This window comes from Triturus cristatus, chromosome 3_1 (genome assembly GCF_964204655.1).
Source record: "Triturus cristatus chromosome 3_1, aTriCri1.1, whole genome shotgun sequence".
NCBI classification, from domain to species: domain Eukaryota; kingdom Metazoa; phylum Chordata; class Amphibia; order Caudata; family Salamandridae; genus Triturus; species Triturus cristatus.
In genome coordinates, this window is record NC_140583.1 from 471,330,042 (window position 1) to 471,351,139 (window position 21,098).

At 45.8% G+C, this 21,098-nt stretch overlaps 1 pseudogene; it reads left to right on the plus strand.

Annotated features, from left to right (window-relative positions):
* Positions 1–1,516: 1,516 nt before the first annotated feature.
* Positions 1,517–21,098, plus strand: part of LOC146860429 (elongation factor 1-alpha, oocyte form pseudogene) — a 28,255-nt pseudogene continuing 8,673 nt past the window's right edge.

The window sequence follows — 21,098 nt, forward strand, 5'->3', positions numbered from 1 at the left end:
GACGGTATTTTGCGGGCGTTCTCTGATTATTACAGTGAAATGTATGACCACCGGCCTACGGCTAGCCCTGATGAACTAGAACAATATCTAGATGATATCTCGCTGGTGTGGCTGTCGCGCAGACAGCAAGAGTTTCTGATGCCCCTCCTAACACTGTGGGAAATACAAGATGCTATTACAGCACTACCTAGCGGTAAGGCAGCGGGAACTGACGGGCTGCCAGCTGAATTTTATAAAGAGTATACTGACCAGTTAGCACCATGTCTGCTACAGCTCTATGAGGAAGCCTACGAGACCCAATGTTTGCCGCCGACCCTTCAGGAGGCGCTGGTGGTCGCCCTTTTGAAGCCTGACAAGCCACCTGATCAATGCGACTCGTACCGCCCATTGTCCCTAATAAACACTGATGTTAAAATTCTGGCAAAGGTATTGGCCACGAGGCTCCAGCTTCTCCTTCCGGTTATGGTGCTCCCGGACCAGTCGGGGTTTATTCCCACTCGCTCCACATCCCACAACTTACGTACCATATTTGCGGTAATGCATGTGTTAAAACCCACACTTCCGGCAGTGGCCCAGCTAGTTAATGCTGCAAAAGCGTTTGATTCTATAGCATGGTCCTATATGATTGCGGTCCTCCATCATATGGGCGTCCCGTTTGTGTTCATGAACTAGATTCGATTGCTGTATACTAAGCCAGAAGCCAGAGTTAGAATTAACGGTCACCTTTCTGACAAATTTACTATTCACCGGGGTACTCGGCAGGGAAGCCCGCTGTCGCCCCTGCTATTTGCGCTTGTACTGGAGCCCTGGTCTGCATAATACGGCAAAGGCACGCCACGTCGGCATTGCGCTTTTTTCAGCGACCGCTTGCTGTCTCCATGTATGCGGATGACATGGTGCTGTATGTTCGTGAGCCAGCGCAGTATCTGGCGCCGCTTATCCGTGAAAATATTCGGTTTGAACGCTTCTCTGGCCTTGGAATCAACTGGTTCAAGTCCACTATATTGTCTCTCACTGATAGTACCCGGCCCTTCGATATGGAATACCCGTTGGTGTGGGGTTCGGAGGCTGTTAAATACTTAGGAATATGGCTGTATAGGGATCCGCAGACGGTCATTCAAGCAAACTTTGGCACAGCTGTTACCAGACTGGAGGAGCAGGTGGCTCATTGGATTAAGCTGCCGTTCTCCGTCGCGGATCGCATAGCATTGGTGAAAATGATAGTGCTCCCGCGCTTTCTATATTACTTTTGTAACATCCTGGTGCGTCTTAACAAACACTTTTTTGGCACTCTTCACTCCCTCCTGATCACACTGGCGTGGGGTGGGAAGAGGCCTCGCCTTCGTGGAAAACGCTTACATTACCATATGACCAGGGTGGGTTTGCGGCGCCGGATTTTTATCTCTACTACCTCTGTGCACAGGCGCACAACGCCTATTACTGGCAGCATGACCCTGCATACATCCCGCATGTGGCTGTGGAGGCGGGTGCAGTCCATCCTCTACCCCTTAAGGCGATGATTGTAAACACGCATACATTATATGAGAAGGGAGAATTTGACACAGTGCAAACTACCTCAAGCGCCTGGCAGGCGTTGGGGCAGCGGGCGGATAAATTATCGCTCTATGCTCCAAGCATGCCATTGCTCCATCACTCTGACCTCTCGGTTACCCAAGAGACGGGTACGCTGCGAACACTGGCAGAGATGGGACTTGGCGTCATGGTGGACTTGTTCCCTGGGGGCCAGTTTATAACCTCAGCAGACCTGGCGGCCCATGGTGAGGTCTCGGCCATGCAGCTCTTTGTGTATACTAGGTTGCGCTCTGCCATGTGTGCATTTAATCCGCATTTCCCTTCTGAGCCGCCGACTCTTGGGGCGCTGCAGCTTCTTTACACGGCTACCTCGAGAGCCCGGCTGGTGGCAAGGCTATATAAGGCGTCCCAGTGTGATAGGGTCTCTGTGGGGACTACGGCCCTGGACAATTGGAATATGGTGCTTTCGGAACCCCTCACGGAGGATGACTGGCTGGATAGCTGCAGCTTGACGGGCCGCTTGACGCCGAATGGCAACCTGCGCTTGGTGCACTTTAAATATCTGCATCAGTTGTACTATACACCGGCTCAGTTGTTTAAATTTGGGCTCCGACAGTCCGCTGCCTGTAAGCGATGTGGTGCGTCTGGGGCAGGGTTTTATCATCTGGCATGGGAGTGTCCTAAGATATTTGATTATTGGAGTGAAGTTGTGAGAGTGCTCAGTCTGATGATTGAGGAGCTACTAGACTGTCATCCATGGCTGTGTCTGTTGGGCGTTGGGACTAAGGTGCACCCTTCTAATATAAAAATCGTATCTATTGCATTGCCCATGGCTAAGCGAACAATCTCTCTCTTTTGGGAGAGTCTATTAGCTCCTACAGCAAAAATGTGGCTGCAAGACTTAGCATATTGCCGGGACCAGCTTACCTGCTATGCGGCGGAGCTGCCGGCAGCCTCGAGGCCACGGGACATCTGGAAACCGCTTACATCATATCTGTTGTCACTTACTGATGTTTGATGTCTTGACTGTAGTTGTTGTGCTGCCCTGTTCCTTTTCACTCTGTAGGTTACTGCCCGACATTCTGGCCTTGTCATTCTGGGACTGATTGGGGACATGATCTTGCGGCAATATAAGTTCACTGCGGCAACGCTAATTGCTTTACTCATTGTATTGATGCCATGAGTCTGCCAACTTACATAATTTTGTATTGTATCTGAAATAGATAAATAAAGTTTGAAAAATGAAAAAAAAAAAAAATGTCTGCACACAGGGATCCGCTCCGCTCCAGGTCCCCAACCACATTGGCCACATTTCCAGGTGGGGTCAGAGCAACGCACAGATTGGCATGAAAGTGTGGCGGCACATCAGAAAGCTTGACCTGCTGTCCTTTAACCATATGGATGGTACCAACTGCTTGATTTGCACATGCTGCCCCGAAGGGACCCGAGGAGGCATGGTCGCTAGACCTTGATGGGTTAGGCTGAGGCAATTGACGTTTGTGATGGTTCTAAAATGGGAGATGCTGTTACTCCATGCAGTACAATGTCTTGGGTGAAAACAGAGTGTAAATGGCATTCAGCAGCTGAAGAGGGCTGACACAAACTCTCTCTATGTATCTATATGGATATATATATGAATGTATGCATTATGTTATGTTTCTTTATTACAAGATGCTGGCAGACAGTTAAGACTAAGGGTTTCTGATGAGATTCTAGGAAGAAATATTACAGTGCAATTCTTCTCCCCGTAGGGTATGTCAAAGGGGAGTAACCATACCAAAATTCTTCCCTACAAAGGTAATCTGAGATTTCATGTAGCAAATTACTTGACTGCAGGTGTTACCATGTCCGAAAACAATTCAACCTTAAAGGCCATCATAAATAAAACAGGCCTACTGGCTTTGTTCATTTGTTGTAACTTTTCTTTGTAAACAGATCAGGTCTATGGCATCTGGCATAACCTCACCACACCAATCAGGCATATCGTTTTTAGGTCTCGCTGAGCCCCAGCGCTTGCGCTGGCTCGAAGAGACATTTTGTATGTGGGATTTTCAAAGTGCTGCTGGCTGGCCTAACGCTTGCGTTCACACGATCGTGCACGCGCGCAGCCGGCCACCAGCAGCACTTTGAAAACTCGTGTGCGTCATTACGATCACTTTCGCTTTCAGAGCGATCGCGATGACGCACGCGCACACACAACTCCCGCTTCTCCCCCACCACATTTTGTGTCTCCGGCCGCTTGCGCGCGGCCAACGCTTGTTAATATGGTTGTCAACAACCTGAGCACTGCCTTGCTTTTCAGGCCTCAGCCACACATCTGAAGTTTCTGACACATGGATTTAGGAGCGGTAAAGAAGATAGCTTGCACGTAACACCCTCTCACTCCTTATTGTCCCCTCTTGCTCTTTTTTCTACCCATCATCGTTGCTACCCGACTTCTTTGCTGCTTTCGCTCTCATGTTCTACCCATTTTTCTGACTCTTTCCATCACCATGTGTTCTTCTGCCCATCACACACACCGGCTCTCTCCTGTCACACCCTCAGTTTCTCTCCTTCGCTACTTCTCTGCCTTTTGCTTTTAGTCTCACCTTTCTCTCTTGAATGTCCTACCCATGTCTCCCGTTCTCTGTTGCTTCCCTTTCCACGTCTGATTCTGCCTCCCCGTTCGACCTTTCCTCTCATCTTCCTTGTCTCTGTGCATCTCTCTCCTGTCTCTGTTCCCCTTCAGACGTTTCTTACGCCCCCTTAGCTCCCTCTCTCCCGCTCATTCCATGTATCTCCTTTTTCACAGATATCCAAGCGGGTGTTTTTTTCTCCTTCTCCGCCCTCTCCCTGGCTCTCTGCCCCCATTGTTCCATCTCCTTCCATCCACTTAACTCGTCTTCTCCCTGAGTCACTCTCTACCTGCCCCCGCCTCGCCGCCTGCCCACCCCCTTCTCGCCTCCCCTCCGTCTCACGCTTCTATCCTTCCATTTGCCTGCTCTGGACGTTCTATACACCACATCACTTTCTACCTTACTGCCTCCCTACTTTGAAATGCAATCTCCATTCTGTTTTTCTTTACAATATGTATGTAAAGCGCTCTGATACCTACGGGTCAAGCTAGCGCTATATAAAACTTTTAAAATAAATTAAAAAAATATATATATATCTGCCACCACCCCCATACACATGTGCACGTCCCATTTTCTTACCCTCACCCTATTCTTATCTGTCCCGAAACACAATCTTCGCTTCCCGGTCTCACTTCGTCTCGCCATCTCCGTCTGCCCACCCTTTACTTTTTATCACCCTCTCATCCGACCTGCTAGTTCGACCCCTCTCTTTCTACTTCTGAAGTCTGACCGGCTCTCTCCCCATCCATCACCCTCCTAGTCCCCCCTCCGCCCTGTCAGCTCGCCCACTCCACGACTGTCAAATCCCCACTTCTATCACACCATCACCTTCTACCCACCTTCCTCCTCATGTATAGCGCTCACTACTCCTAACAAGACCCTAAAGCGAGCCGCAGTCCCCCTCGCCTCACCTTACAGCCCTCCCATGTTGCATCTGCCACCGCCATCGCCGGGTCATTAACCTTTAAGTCACGACTTTATCCAGTTGCAAATGATTGCCATGCTGCACTGTGGTCCGTTTGGTGCCATTAAAGAAACGATCACTACAACTCCCAGAACCCACCGGGCTATCAAATCCAAGGACTCGTGCACTCTAGCAACCCCACCACTCGTTTTGTGCGCCATCTCGCCCGGAGGGGCGATTCTAGTCTCCAGCTGTGCCTGTACTCTTCCCCCCTCACTTCCTACTTCCTCGTCTCCCACATCCTCCCACTCCGCCTCCGCCTCCGCTCTCCCGGAATTTGCTTGCATGCCCCTGTATTTAGCTTATATCTGCTACAGCCTTGTTTCTTCCCTGGTCTACATACACTACCGCATTCTGCAAAACCACCCCTCCCAGCCTCACACTTCAGGTCACGATACGTCATTGCCCTAAAGCCTTATAATCGCTCGCATCTGGACCGCCCCCCGGTGTCGATCTTCATAGACCACGTGCAGCGAAGGCTGGATGAGGGAGAATGGCAGTGCAGTCATTAAGTGTGTGTTGGGGGGGCCTGTGTAATCCGGGGAGGGGGGACGTACCCGAGAAACTTGCAGTGTCAGAGGCGGGAGCTGTGCAGTAATCAAAAAAATGCAACTCCTAAAGGAGGAGTGAAGAGCAGGTAATGAAAGCGGCCTCCTGCAGAAGTTCTGCAGTACCGGGGGATTATCGAATATGGATTACATGTAAAAAAAACAAGCATTTACAGTGCAATAGGTCTCGCATTTACGTGAGTTTGAGCTATTCACATTGCAAATAACAATGCCTTTTATTTGTTTTCGTTTTTCAAACATAAATAAAAGGCATCGTCATTAACAATGCCAATAGCTTAAACTCGCGTATATGCGAGACCTATTGCATTGCAAATGCTTGTTATTGTTGGCTTGTGATTGTAACCAGCTCAGGCCTACCCGCCGAAGCATTTTGTTTCTGCTTTAGAGAATCTCTAAAGCAGAAACAAACTGCTTCGGCGGGTTTCCCTTTGCCAAAGCCAAACAAGACTCTGGTGCCAAAGCTCCCTTACCCCACCACAGGGAACTCTCTGCAACACTCATCTGTCTTCACCTCCACGGAAGGAATAACCGGCTTTGGTCCTCTGCGTGAAATCAATAAATCTCCGCCTCTGCCGCCGGAAGCGCATTGTACATTACCCCAGAAGTAGTTCTAGCATTCTGGGAAACGTAGTTCGGAGAGGATTTTGATGTCGAAATTGACAACGTTCTGCACAATTTCCTCACATAACAGTAGATCCCTCCCAAGGGGAACATTGTCAGGGTTTTGGTTTAGTGGGATTTGTTGTGTGAAATCTTTTTACCAGTCTCGGAGCACGTACTCCAGTAGCTGGCTCCCAGCCATTTTCCTCAGGATCATAACCCTTCCTTGAGACCAAATACCACAATCTTTTCCCTCTTTTCTTAGAGTCTGCAATAGCTTGTACCTCATATTCTGGTTCTTGGTCTACCCACACAGGTGCTGTCGGCTTCCGAACCGGAGTATAGGAATGTTTAACCAAAGAACTATGAATCACAGGATGTATACTCATATGTTTGGGCAATCCAAGCCTTACAGTAACAGGATTGACCACCTTGATGATCTTGTAGGGTCCAATATTATAGGCCTGCTTTTTATACCTGACCATAGCTTCTCCGATATTGGTTTGTGTGAGTTTCATCATCTTTTGTATGTTTTTAACCCTTGCCTGTACTTCAGGAATCTTTTGCCCTTCTCCTGGATGTATTAAAGGTAAGAAACAAGGATGAAAGCCATGTTGTAGCTCACCGTAGAGCACTGACAGCCCGAGGGCGACATGCCCGTAGGAGACGGGCGTAAAGGAACTACATATCCCAGCGCGCTTTGCAAGATGACGCTCCGACGTCATCGCGCACGGCGCGAAGACGGTGAAAAGGAACTTCCGGCATCGAGCGGGTGCCGGTTATTTTGGATTTCCAGGTTCGAGTACGGACGAGATCGAGTGCTGACGATAGTGGCGTTCTGGTAGGGGTGCTTCGCACCAGCCTTGACTTCCCGCTGCATTTGTCGCGCACTGGTGTGTGTGTGGTTTCCCCAGTCCGTGCTAAAAGACCGTGTTTGAAACAGAACCGCTGCGGTTCCGTTGGACGCCTTTCCATGGCATTGCGGGATCGCCCAAGCGGTGAGACTAGTGCACTGTGTTTATGATTGATTGCATACCAGCGACTCCAAGGATCTGAGCCGTTCCTATTTTCCTCCAGTCAGAGGGAAGCCTTCCCGGGGAACGATAGTAGGCTCACCCGCTGGGGTTCTCTTTAGTTCACGCTATCCCAGGAGCATGGGAGTAGCGCTCTAAGTTTGTGCAGAAACTGGTGACGGAGCTGCAGGCACCGAACAGGGCTTAAGCTTCGCTGCACCTCAATTGTTTATTTGTATTCCAACAGGGGCGGAGAGGACTTCTGACATACGTCCTTCCCCTCCCCCTGTTATACCCGAGATTCAGGAATTGTGGTAGGTCCGTTTGTTCTGGGTGTAAAGGAGGAGAAGGAGGGGAAAAGCCAGTAGGGGTATCTTGTGGCTAAACCATGTCCTTTCTATAGGTCAGGAACTGCTTTGTTCCTCGGCTCTCCAGGTCTCCCAGTCAGGAGTGCTTTCTTTCCTTTACAGGTACAGCAGGGGAAGTAGGGGAAACATTGGGTACTGGAGTCTAGGGGTTGTCCTAACCATATTGCCTTGTGATTTCTCTTTCAGATCTCCCTCCCCGCAGTCCCCTTCCTTTCCTTCCCTCGCCTGATCACTCTTTTGTGTCTGTCATATACATACCAGACCAAGGTGCTATCGGGAGGTGGACCCCTTACAGCATCGTGCGACCCTGAGGACGTTGGACTGCGACAAGCCATAGGTGCAAAACAAGAAGCTAACTTGGTGGTGCCTTGTTGCGCACAATTACATGCTACTTCTGCAATCCATAGCCATTCTACCCAGGTATTGCTGTTCACATAGCATTTCAAATACTGTTTTAGAGTTTGATTAGGTCTTTCGGTCTGCCCATCTGTCTGTGGATGGAAGCTCGTAGACGTATTGGATGACATTTGCAGGGCGGAGCACCAAACTTTCCAAAACTGTGCAGTGAACTGTGTTCCCCTATCAGAAATGATGATTCTCTGAAGATCATGCAACTTTACTATATGTTTGAGCAACAATTGTGCTACTTGTCCCGATGCTGGAGTGTTAGTGCAGGCGATAAAATGGTCCATTTTAGTCAAGCTATCGATTACCACCAGAATAGTTGTGCAACCCTGATCTTTAGGAAACCCTACAATGAAATCTAATGAAATATGCTCCCAAGGTATTCCAGGTGTAGGTAATGGACGGAGTAATCCATACGGTTTTCCTCTGTCAGGTTTAATCTGCATACATACGTCACACTGACGGATCATGTTTAGTACATCTTTCTGAATAGATGGCAACCGGAATTGTCTTAGTATTCATTCCTTTATCTTTTCTATACCATTATGCCCAGCAATCGGTGCCGAATGACACCACTGCATAGCTTCATTCTGAAGTTCTTTAGTAGGTACGATTAGCTGTGATTCTCTAATGGGTAGTCCTTCTCTTACCTTCCATCCTTTGTTGTTTGTCAACCAATTTTTTCATTTCGGTACATTAATAACTTTGGCTACCTTGTCTAGGAACTGGTCTGTTTGCAGCACACAGAGTATTTTGGGGATGAATAATAAAATGAGTAACTTCTTCTTTTGATATTTGTGTTGTTTCCTGTGGATTAAGGGCATCAGCATTTCCTTTTTCACTCCCTGGCCTATATGTGAGTATAAACTCGAATTCTTCAAAGAACAACATCCACCTCAATTGTCTTGGGGATAAAAGGCGAGCTGTTGTCATGAATTGTAAGGTTCTGTTGTCTGTGTATACTGTGGTCTTATGTTTTGCTAAGGTAATGTCTACATTCTTTGAAGGCATGTCGTATTGCTAGAAGCTCTTTTTCTGCAATGGTGTAATTTATTTCAGAATCGTTCAACTTTCTTTGAGATAGAACAGCTCTGACTGCAACTTCCGAGGTGTCTGCTTCCACCAAATAAGGTCTTTCTGGATCGGGATATGCTAGAATGGGAGCTGAGGTAAAGGTTTCTTTCAAGTTATTGAAAGCTTAACTGGCTACTGGAGTCCAACTAAATTGTACCTTCTTTCTGAGTAACTTAGTTATCAGGGCAACCACATCAGAAAACTGATTAATAAACCTGTGATAGAAATTCACGAAGCCCAAAGAACCTTGGACATCTCGAACATTCATCGGTATGGGCCAGTTCTGTACTGTCGTGATCTTTCTTTCATCCATCTCCTGTCCTTGTGCTGATAGCATTACCCTTAAGAACTCAACTCAGGCTACATGAAACTCATATTTGCTGAGTTTACAGAAAATATGCTGACTGGGGTCATCCTGGTTAGATGAATAAACCAAAATGTTGTAAATGTAAACTATGGCAAATAAATCAAGGAAATTCCTTCAATTGAGGAAATATTAGCATGCAGCAGGTGCGTTACAGAGCCCAAAGGGCATTACCTGATACTCAAACAATCCATATCTAGTGTGAAAAGCGGTCTTCCACTCATCCCCTTGTCTCATGCGAACGAGATGATAAGCTCCCCTAAGATCTAACTTAGTGAAGATTACTGCCTTTTTTACCTGATCTAGGTGTACCAATATCAATGTTAGAGGCTAACTGTTTTTTACCATGACTTTATTCAGGGCACGAAAGTCAATACAAGTCTTTAACTCTCCATTCACTTTTGGAACGAAAAAGAGTGGAGAAGCGCGTGGAGATTTGGAATGATGAATGAACCCCTTTAGCCTGATACTTTTCCAAGTACTCCCGTAGATTTTTGTTTTCCACTTCTGATAATGCATACATTCTATCGTACTGATGATGTGTGGGGAGTATCTCAGCTTGTCTTTCACTAAACACATCCAGGTCTTCATTATATATTTTATGCAACTCCATCGCCTTCTCGGCAGCTGTAGCTATGGCATGTCCAGAGGTCAGATACTCAACCGGACTTACCAAATGTAATCGGCACCTTTGGTCACTGAAAGGAGAGTTAAATAGAGTGCTTCTAGTCCTCCAGTCAATATCAGGGTTATGTTTAGTTAACCAAGGCAATTCCAAAATCAACCCATAAGATGATGCTTTGATGATGTTAAAGGACATCACTTCTCTGTGGCCTTTCTGACATATGACTTCAATTTCAGAAGTCTAAAAACAAATGGGACCTGAAGCAAGGTTTCTACCGTCAAGACACCTTCTGGTTGTTGTTTCGCAATCTGCAAAATTCCTAATCTCTGTACTAAGTCGATATCAATAAATATCCCAGTAGCACCTGAGTCAATGAGCGCCTTCACTACTTGAGGAACTGGGTCTATGATTAACTGGATTTCTGAATAGAAGTGATCTTTCTTCCCGATAACAGAAGGTGTTTCTTCATGGCCCCTGGCATTTCCTTCTTTAATCCCTAGGCCATTCAGTTTTTGGATTTATGTACTGCCATAGTAGTAGCTTCACAAGGGGTAGTCCCACACTATCCTTATGACCCCTGTTACTACAAGGCATGAAAGAAAATAGGGAAACAATGTAGAGATTTGTTATATATATATATATATATATATATATATATATATATATTTTTTTTTTCACAGTAATAAGGTAGCTGTAACGAGTAGTCAACTGTTGAAACAGCGATATGCAATGAAGATGTAAATAAATATATATAGGTAATGTAAAAATTAAGTATCATGCCTTTCCCAACATGGCATTGGTATAGTATTCCAGATGAGTAAAAGCTCTCATGCCGTTTCTCAACACGGCTTCGGCAATAGTTACAGCTACACCCACAGCTCCTTACCATTTCTCAACACGGCTTCGGCTTTGAGGTATTCAAAAAAGTTTATTCCATAAACATGCTGTTTCCCTCACGGCTTGAGAACACAGTAAAAACAAGATGCAGGTACTCAGGCTGTTGCTTCACAACCGCGAGTACTGCACAAAGCAGAAACAAACTGCTTCAGCGGGAATCCCTTCACCAAAGCCAAACACGGAATCACCAAACAAGACTCCGGAGCGTAACCACCTTTACCCCACCACAGGGAACTCGCAGCAGCACTCGTCCGTCTCCACCTCCACAGAAGGAATAACTGGCTTCGGTCCTCTGCCGTGAATGTAATAAATCCCAGCCGCTGCCGCTGGAAGCGCTTCGTACGTTACCCCAGAAGTTGTTCTAGAATTCTGAGTTCAGAGAGGTTAATGTAGAAACTGACAATTTGCAGGGCAATTTCCTCACACAACAGTGGGTGATGGTCTTTCTGGATTCGAGGAGGATCCATTTGAAGGTCTTCTGAAGGATGCAGAGGTTGTTGAAGCAGGTGGAGGTAACGGCGTTGATCTGTCAGATCATGGTGAGGGAAGAGTTGAGAGTGATGCCGAGGTTTCAGGTGTGGTCTGTGAGAGTGGGGTGTTGCTGAGGGTGGTGGGCCACCAGGTGTTGTCCCATGCTACGGGGGTGGGTCTGAGGACGAGGACTTCTGTCTTCTCCGAGTTGGGCTTCAGGCAGCTGCTGCTCATCCAGTATGCGACATCTTTCATTCCTTCCTGGAAGCTGAGTCTGGTGGTGTGGGGATCCTTTGTGAGGTAGAGGATGAAATGGGTGTCATCAGCGTAGGATACTATGCTGAGTCCATGCTGTATGACGATGGTGGCGAGGGGTGCCATGTAGATGTTGAAGAGTGTGGGGCTGAGCGATGATCCTTCGGGTACTCCGCAGTTGATCTCTGTGGGTTCAGAGAGGAAGGGCGGGAGTCAGATTATTTGGATTCTGCTGGTGAGGAAGGAGTGCAGCCAGTCGAGGGCGGTTCCCTGTATGCCAGCATCATGGAATCTGGTGGTGAGAGTGTGGTGGGAGACGGTGTTGAAGGCTGCAGAGAGATCTAGTAGGATGAGGGCCGCGGTGTGGATGTCGTCTGTGGCGGCGAAGAGGACGGTATCGGTGCTGTGGTTGCTGCAGAATCCGGATTTGGAAGGGTCGAGGATGGAGTTCTCTTTGATTAAGTTTGTTAGCTGGACGTTGACGATCTTCTCAGTGACTTCGGCCACAAAGGGGAGGAGAGAGATGGGTCGGTCTCTTTTTAGGTCTTTCGGGTCTGCGAAGGGCTTCTTGAGGAGGAGCTTGACTTCTGCGTGTTTCAGGGAATGTGCTGGATTCAAAGGGGGTGTTGATGGTGTGCCGTAGCTTGGGTGCTATGGCGGTGGCGGCTCTGTGGAAGATATGTGGGGGCAGGGGTCCATAGGGGCTCCTGAGTGAATGCTTTCCATGGTTGTGGTGGTGTCTTCGGTGGTGAGCGGGGTCCAGGCGGAGATGGCAGGCTGGCTGTTGTTGCTGGATGATGGGGTGGTTTCGGTGTCTGGTGGCATTGAAGTTGTCATAGAGGGACTTGATTTTTAGATGGAAGTAGAGGCCGAGTTTGTTGCAAAGGTCCTGGGAGGATGTGATGTCCATGGCTTCGCTGGGCGGTTTGGTGAATTCTTGAATGATGCTGAAGAGTTCCTTTGAGTTGCTGGAGTTGGCGAGGATTTTGTTCTGGATGAAGGTCCTTTCGGTGGATTTGATGAGTTGGTAGTATTCAGTCATGGCGTTCTTGTAGGTGGTATGGTCTTCTGCGATTTTGCTGTTTCTCCATAACTTCTCGAGACGTCTGCAGGTGCATCTGGATACTTGGAGGTCAGTGGCGAACTAGGTGGCCTTCATGGGGTGCTGTCTGTCGGGGTTGCAGAAGGGGGCGAGCTTGTCCACACAGTTGGTGATCCATCTGGCTGCAGAGTTGCTGTTGGTCAGGGTGGGGGGGGGGATTGTGGTTGAGGTTGGAGTTGAGGTGCTCTTTGGTGACCTTACTCCAGTTCCTTTGCAGAGGGTGTGGTGTAGGTTTGTGAACGGTTGCTTTGTCGAAAGAGAAGTGTACACAGTGGTGGTCCATTCAGCGGGGTTGCAAGGCGTGGCTGAAGTGGATGTTGTTACTTCCTGCAAAGATGGAGTTGAGGGTGTGTCCTGCCTTGTGGGTATGTTTTAGTCCAATGTTGGCGAGGTTGTCCAGGAGGGTGGAGGAGTTGGGGTCGCTGAGGTTGTCGAGGTGGAAGTTGAGGTCACCAAGCAGTATTTAGTCCAAGGAGGTGATGGGTTATGGTGTGATGAGGTCGGCGATGGAAGTGGTGAACTTGGTTCGAGGTCCTGGTGGTCTGTAGGTGAGGGTGCCATGTAGGGTCGTTCTGGGTCTGGATCTGGAAATGGAGGTGTTCCGTGGGGGATGGGGAGTCATTCTTGCTGGAGGTGGTGATTCGGAGGGAGATCTTGTGTGCGATAGCGAGTCCTACTCCTGGGTGGTTGGGGCGGTCCTTCCTCTGGATCTAGTATCCGTCGGGGATGGTGGTGGCGATGTCGGGGTTTTTAATATGTGAAACTATTCGGGCTCCAAATCACTGATGTTGTCTATGTCATTGTCCTAGGGGAATGTGTTGATGTTTTACTTGCATTATGTAACCTATGTGTTGTTTATGTATTTGAAGTATCTTGGGGCATAGGTTCTGGATACACTTTGCATGAACATTTAGATTTATGCACTGTTTGTATTTATTGTATTGCAGCCCACTTATGTTTGTATTTTATATTGTTTCGACAACTGTAATTTTGTTACACTATACCTGTTGGTTGCCTTGTGGGGAAGCTTCTGCTCAACACAGTAGGTGTGAATTGGTTAAGGTGGCAAGCCAATGATAGATTTGTCCTCGACCAGTGCCAGGGACCCTGGTTCTCCGACCACCCACCACTACCACTCAGCTGCCCTCCACAAACTTAACCCCGGAAGGAATAATAACTGTGTACACTTTGTATGTACCTTTATAATTATGCACTGTTTGTATTTATTGTATTACTGTCCTGAAGAAGTCCGCTTACGTGGGCCAAACGCGTTGGATGTCTTTGTTGTCACGTTTCGAGTTCTGTTTGTAACAAGCAAAATATTAAAAGAATAAATGAAACTCCTTGAAATTTGACTGGGATTTTCCTTTGGGCAAATATCGAATGTGGTGCACCTCTATTTGTATTGCTATTATGTTTTGGACATAGGGTCGCACCTTCAGGCAGAAGGTGCCCATAGTGAGTGCCCCACAGATACAAATTGGACTGTTTGCATTTACGCTTGCTGGGACAAGGGGGAAGTGCAGTTACCTCTTGCCCGCTGCTCTGTTTTTCTGTTCCCGTGCCTCTTAATGCTGCAGAATAAGGATTATCATAGAGCAAATAGTTTCCCCCCACTGTTTGCTTGCATCGGTCACCAACACCAAAACACTTGCCCACTACAGTAATCTGTGAGATTCCTTGCACAAAATACCTGCCTACAGGCTTTAACACAGTGTACCTGCAATCTACCCTTAAAAGTGCTTTTCACAATACATTAACCAGGCCTACTTGCTCTGTCATCTCTTTGAATCACAAATCGGGGTGGGCGTAAGTTGAAAAATTTGCTGCAGTGTAGTTACGTGACATTACTGCATAGTTATACAAGATTACACGAGGAGCTTAACCCTGCATTTAGCACAGTTTCTGTAGCGCAAAATGCACTCACGCACCCAAAATGAAACAGAGGATGCATTTTGCGCAAATAAAATAGTACTAACAAGCAACAAAATAGGAGCTGCAATATCCAGCAGCCGCTCCTGCTCTGGTCCTGTTCTCTTGGGTAGGCATTTTTGCCTAAATGAATGCACATCTACTATCCCCACGGTTTGTCTGGGTGGGTCACCACCATCAAAATGTTCGCCTACTATGGTAATCTGTGAGATTCAGTGTAACATAATACCTAACTACAGGTTGTAGCACAGCGTAATAACAATCCAAAACTCTATTGCTTTTAACATATGTTTTTCTCAATATGTCAGGCCTACTAGCTTTGTCATAACATTTAATAAGAAACAGACTAAAATTATAGAATCTGGCATAAGCTTTTGCAGTGACTGACTATGCTTGTAGCCTTTACCATTGGCTTGACACCATTATCAACAGACACCTAGGCAAGTGCATATAGACTATTATTCATCATGCATACAGTTGTAAAATAAGAACTATGAAGATAAGTATCATTTACAAAACAATATACAACTCCTCTCAATATGGCCTAACAGGAATTATCACAGTGAATACCCTCAGTTGGTGGCCAACACCAAATCCCATGCCTACTACAGTAATCTATGAGATTACATGTAACAAAATATATAACTATAGCCTGCAATAAAATAAGATAACAATCCATTATTTAAGACATACTGGATTTAACAAATGCTTTTGACAATAAATATGCATGGCCTACTGCCTTAGATATAATTTTTCAAGATAAGCAGAACAGACTAAGGCATATTACTTAATGTTCCCAGTGCACCAATCAGCCCTATAGGTTGTCACTATAAGCAACTCAGGCCTACTGTTTTGAGCATAAGCTTTGCCACAAAGCAATCATCAGGCAAACAGTCGTACAATTACAAAAATATGCACAATTATAGGTGACCGCAAAATAGTATCTCTCCAAAAAGTGCATAGCAAGCATTCTCACAAAACAAATCTATTTCCAAGGTTTGTCTCAGGCGGTAACCAACACCAAACCCCTTGCCTACTACAATAATCTGTGAGGTTTCATGTAATAACGTTTTTCTCTGCAGGCATTCATATAGAGTAATAATAACCCACCCTTAAAGGTATTTATCTTAATACATGTGTTCCTTGATAAATATGTTGACCTACTCCATTTATCATAACATTTCACAATAAACTAATCAAGCCGTGATCATTGGCTTACCGCCACAACTAACTCTGTTCTATTGTATTCAGCGTACGCTGTTCCGCAAGCCAAACAGTGCATTACAGCCACTCTTTTCTGTGAAAGGACACAACATTGGTCCAATGAATCCTATACTTAGGGAAACCAATGCATAGGTGATGCATAAGCAACTCTTTCTCTTAAAGCTCTCATTCTGTTGATCATAAGCTGCACTAAGCCTAAAATCTACTATCTAAACACCATGTTGGAAGTTAAGATGTAGCCGGGGTACACGTCTGATCTTGAAAAGAGATACTACTTTTGGAATATGCCTACCTTTCTGGCTCCTGACAGCATCCGCTGGTAACGGTGGCCAATGTGCAGCCAGTGCCCATTGGTGGCTGAAGCTGTGACCCAGAGGATAGCAGCCAAATATAACTTTGCTGGCCCTGCCCCAAGCCCCAACAACCAGAAAACATCTAAAATCAGCATATAGTCCAGCTCACAGACTTGCTCAGCGGTGCCATCATTGGAATAGTTGATGTGACAGCAGAGAGCAATAGGCGCGGCAGTTGATCACCCTACAAATGAGGCTTATTTACATAATTCTCCCAAGAGCAGCGCCAATGTAGTGAATCCAAACAGAGGCAGTAAACTATTGAGGGAGTGGGGGATGGAGCCATGCATGTAAAGATGGAGGAAAGACTTGTATACGTTAAAAGTAGCTATGAAAGGCGTGCTTTCTGCAAAAAGGAAAGGGCATTGGTATTTGCTGAAAATGGCCTCCATACACTAGGACGTGCCTTAAAACCTTTGAGGAAAGAGTTTCCTGAAGGGAATAATAAGGATAAATGGACCTCCCTTGCTAGGTCACTGAGCAGCAACCCATCCTTTAGAGCAGGCAATACTGCACCTGTGGCCCTGTGTTTCTCTTTTACAAATGCTCCATTCTCTGAAGCTAAATAGAGGGTTTATGGGAACATTTGGTGGAGGGAATGATAAACGGCTTGTTGCACACCCAGCTTGTTAAGCTGGTGCTTTACCTAAAAAGAAAACAGTGGGCTATTTCTCAGTAAGAACACAATTGAGCAAGCACAGGGTAAGGTGTAGGGGTACAGGCAAGCAACGATGATGGGGAGGGTTGGGGTACAGAGGGCGGTGCAAGTGACAACCTGGGCACATCACAGAGATGGGGTGAGTGGGAGGGAAGAAGCAACACGGAGAAGTGGTGGTTGAGAGAGGGAGAAGCAACACGGAGCAGGGGTGAGCGGGAGGGGGAGGAAGCACCATCGGTAAGCTGGGACACTGACAAGGTGGAGTGGGAGGAAAGGAAGAAATAGTACCTCGATCACAGCACAAGCAGAGGGTGGACAAAGCAATCTGTGCCTGGTCAGTGCTCTACAGAAAGAAAACTCTCATAAAATAAATTATTCATGGTAATTCCTCTAAAGTCAGCTTTGTCAGCTAAGATGTAGTATGGTATAGACAAAATATGTTACCTAGCTGGGAATGAAGTGTGATATTTGGAGATGCAAATCATAGAAAACATTGAGGTAATCTGTTGACTAAATTATAGATGTCTTCTTGTGAAAATTAAAAAAAACCCTGAAGACCTTGTGGAATATATCTTTGTCTGGGGTTAGCAAAATAAATGTGGTAAAGATGGTGTCTTTTTGTTCCACTATCTCCCATATATAATGAGAAAACATCTTCTTTAATAAACTTAATGGTCTTGTTGCCTAGACTGGCAGTATTCCACGTATTAATTAGAATAATGTTTTGAAGCTGCCTGGAGAAAGAAGGCAGACTCTTCCTGATTTTGTAATTGGCTATCTTGTGGCATTTTCACACATCCTTCGAGGGTAATTATTTGGCTGATGTGGTTATGCCAAATGAATTGTAGAAAAGGTTAACAGAATCAAGTGGGGTTTTTGACATTCCTAATTATTAAAATTAAAGAAAGAATACAATCCTTTAATGATGCTATATCAGAGGTATCCACAATGGACCTGTTGAATTAAAGGCATGGGTGGAAAGGGCTTTATATCTCTGTGGGCGAACCCCATGCTCCCAGTGGGAACTAAAAAGCCTGCAAAAAAATGGAAATGAAAATTTGACCTACTGATCCAGGAAACATGAATTCATGTCTTTTGTAGGGGCACAGAAGCACTTTGGGAACACATTTATGGACGGTAATACAACTTTCTTCAGCTACTATATTTTTTGTAGGATGTACATCCAACAATCACAGGAGATAGTTGTTGAAGTATTTTATTAACACCAGGTCATTATCAGATCACCAGAGCTTGATCACAAGTATTATTATTATCAGTAGCAAACTAGGATTGATCTCAAAATAACCAGATGTACACCAACTACGGGTAAGCTCCAATCGTTATATAATCAAATATCACTAATTAGCCCCCTGGATGCAACTGTAATGAAACGCCATACAAAAAATTCAGGTAGGATGGCTCATTCTCTTGCAATGGACCAGCATCAACATCTCCTCAAACTATGATAGGACTCTCCCTCTCCTGTGCCTAACTCCACTCTTAGATCCTTCATTTCCCAATAGTCAGCGCAGAGAAGCCAGAAGAAGCTTCTTGTATGGGAACGAAGGAGAAAGGGAAGACAGGTAAAGAGGAGAAGGATAAATTATAAGAAATAATACAAGTTAGGATTGGCTTTGAATGTACACCAGCTCCTAGTAAGCTCCAATCTTTATAGACTCCAGTAATACTAATTAGTAGACTTGACTACTAGTAACGTGATAGAATGTTGGCAGCTGCACTGGCTTTGTTGGCTATAACTACTATCATAGGCCTGCTTATGGAGCATTGTGAAGGTCCAGATCCCTGTCTACTCCAGTGTGCTGGTGTCACTGTAGGCCTCATTCCTGCTCCCCTGCAAACTCACCCTGAGCCTAAGGGCAGCTGGTGCAGTGAGCAACGTCTGTGGAGGAAACTGGAGAAACACTGCAGGAGAAAGGGGACCTTTCTTTCCTATGCTGCAGGTGAGACACAGCTCCTATGCCTTTAGACACAGCTCCTATGCCTGCTACTCCTTCCTATTTTGATATAGAAGGAGCTAATCACCTTATTATTCTTACCTGCAGAACAATAGCATCCGTTATTTACCTCATATAGAGTAAACTATACTTCATAGTAGATCAGTTTCACAAGTTCTGGAAGAAAAGCATTGATCAATGTACTTGGTGCGCCATATTTGTTGACCAACAGTCAATCTAAAAAGATCATTGGAACATGGCGATTTTTTTCAGGACTGCCTCAGTAGTCTTTAGCAAGAAGAGGACCATGCACTGAGAACATATCAAATGTAACATGAAGAAATTAAGCTGATCCTGTGTTTGTAGCTAGAGGCTGGGGGTAGACGCCATAACGCAGGAAGTTGGGAGGGAAAGCAACAACATGGGCAATTAACAATGCAGATTGGGAGGGGGCAAAGAACAGGAGCATGCAACAACAGGGTCAAGCAACAATGCTGGACGGGAGGTGGAAAGCAACAACAGGAGCAAACAAAACGCAGTACAGGAGGGTCATAGGGGGCAAACATAAACTCGGGATGGACAAGCAACAACATGGAGCGGGGGAGTGGCAGATGGCCTGCAAACACATTCACTCTTATGAAGTGCTGCAAACCAAATAATAAAAGTAGCTCTGAAAGCGTGAGCAATGGAAGGACACTGGGCAAGGAAGCAGTACTTTACCCATGCTTCAGGGAAGGTACAAACACAGCAAGGGAAAGTGAAGCAGGTATGCGTTCACCGAAGAGAAGCAAGGGAATGATAGAAATGGTAACGACAACCAATGGTAAGCAACGTGTGAGTTCTAAGCCCTGTTTAAGTATACAAAACGTCATGAAAGCGACGGTGAATGCACTGTCCCAGGCGAGACCTTAAAATCACACCGAAATACTAGATATTATCAAACCATTTGCATTTCTAAATGCTTCTTTAAATAGCTCTTAATATTCAAGTTTTACTCGTGTCCACTCTTTTCTGGCTGTGGCAGAGAGAATACTGAGGAAAGGAGAGATAACATAACTTGTTCAGCAGCACACAAACGGGAATTTGGGGAAGCTGAGACTGAAACCCGCATCTGCACATGGACTATAAATAAGTTAGGATGAGCTATAGTGCCTTAGGGAAAAGGTGGCAGTTCCTTCCAAGAAGACCCTGAATTGCTTCAGCAGATGTTACAGTTCTGGGAAGGACTACGAACATTTTCAGAATGGGGTGAATACACAAGATCATCATGTAGCGATTTTCAAAAAGAAGGATATTTTGGGACTGCACTTAAGATGTGCTCATACAATCCATAGTTTCTACAATAGAAGCATTAACGTTAGGAGCAGGCCACTCTAGCATTTCAGCAGAACAAATATTTATCTCTGCTGGAAGGTTGAATGCAAAACTCAACCTTGAAGCTGTTGCTGAAACCTTAGTATGCTCAGAACGAAGAATGCACATTTATTGGAGGTTTTTAATTCGTCGTTCATTTACATTACACATTGAGGCCTAGATTTATTAATGCTTTGCGCTGGGTTTGTGTTACTTTTGTAACACAAATATGACTCAAAGTGTGAAGGTGGGATTTACTATCAAACACAAATCCCAAACTAACACAAAGTTGCGCAGTCCGATGCCTTGCATTACTTTGCGTCAAGGGGACATTCCATCGGTGGTGCATGGGTGCCCCCATGCAACCACCCATGAGTGTTGATGCAAATCTCTATCTACAAAAAATAGTAGATAGGAATTTCCCCCAAATTCCCACGCCTGCTAGTGGCTGGAGCAAGGAGGAAAATTGTTTTCATTTCTCCTTACTTTATCTACTTTGAATGTGTGCTGCATTGTACAGCACACATATGAAGTGGGAAAAGCCTTAAAGAATATTTTTGTACTGCAAGGGAACCCCTCCAGTACAAACCCTCTGCTATAGAGAACGCAAACCCTTGCACCATGGCATAAGGGTGTCGGTTTTGCCGCATGGCTGGCAAAAGTGACCCCCAGGGGGAGAGAAGACAAGAGGACCACATCTTAGAAAATATTGTGCTGTTCTGCACTCTCCCTTTCCCTACTAAATGCGGCCCTACATGTCTATTCATT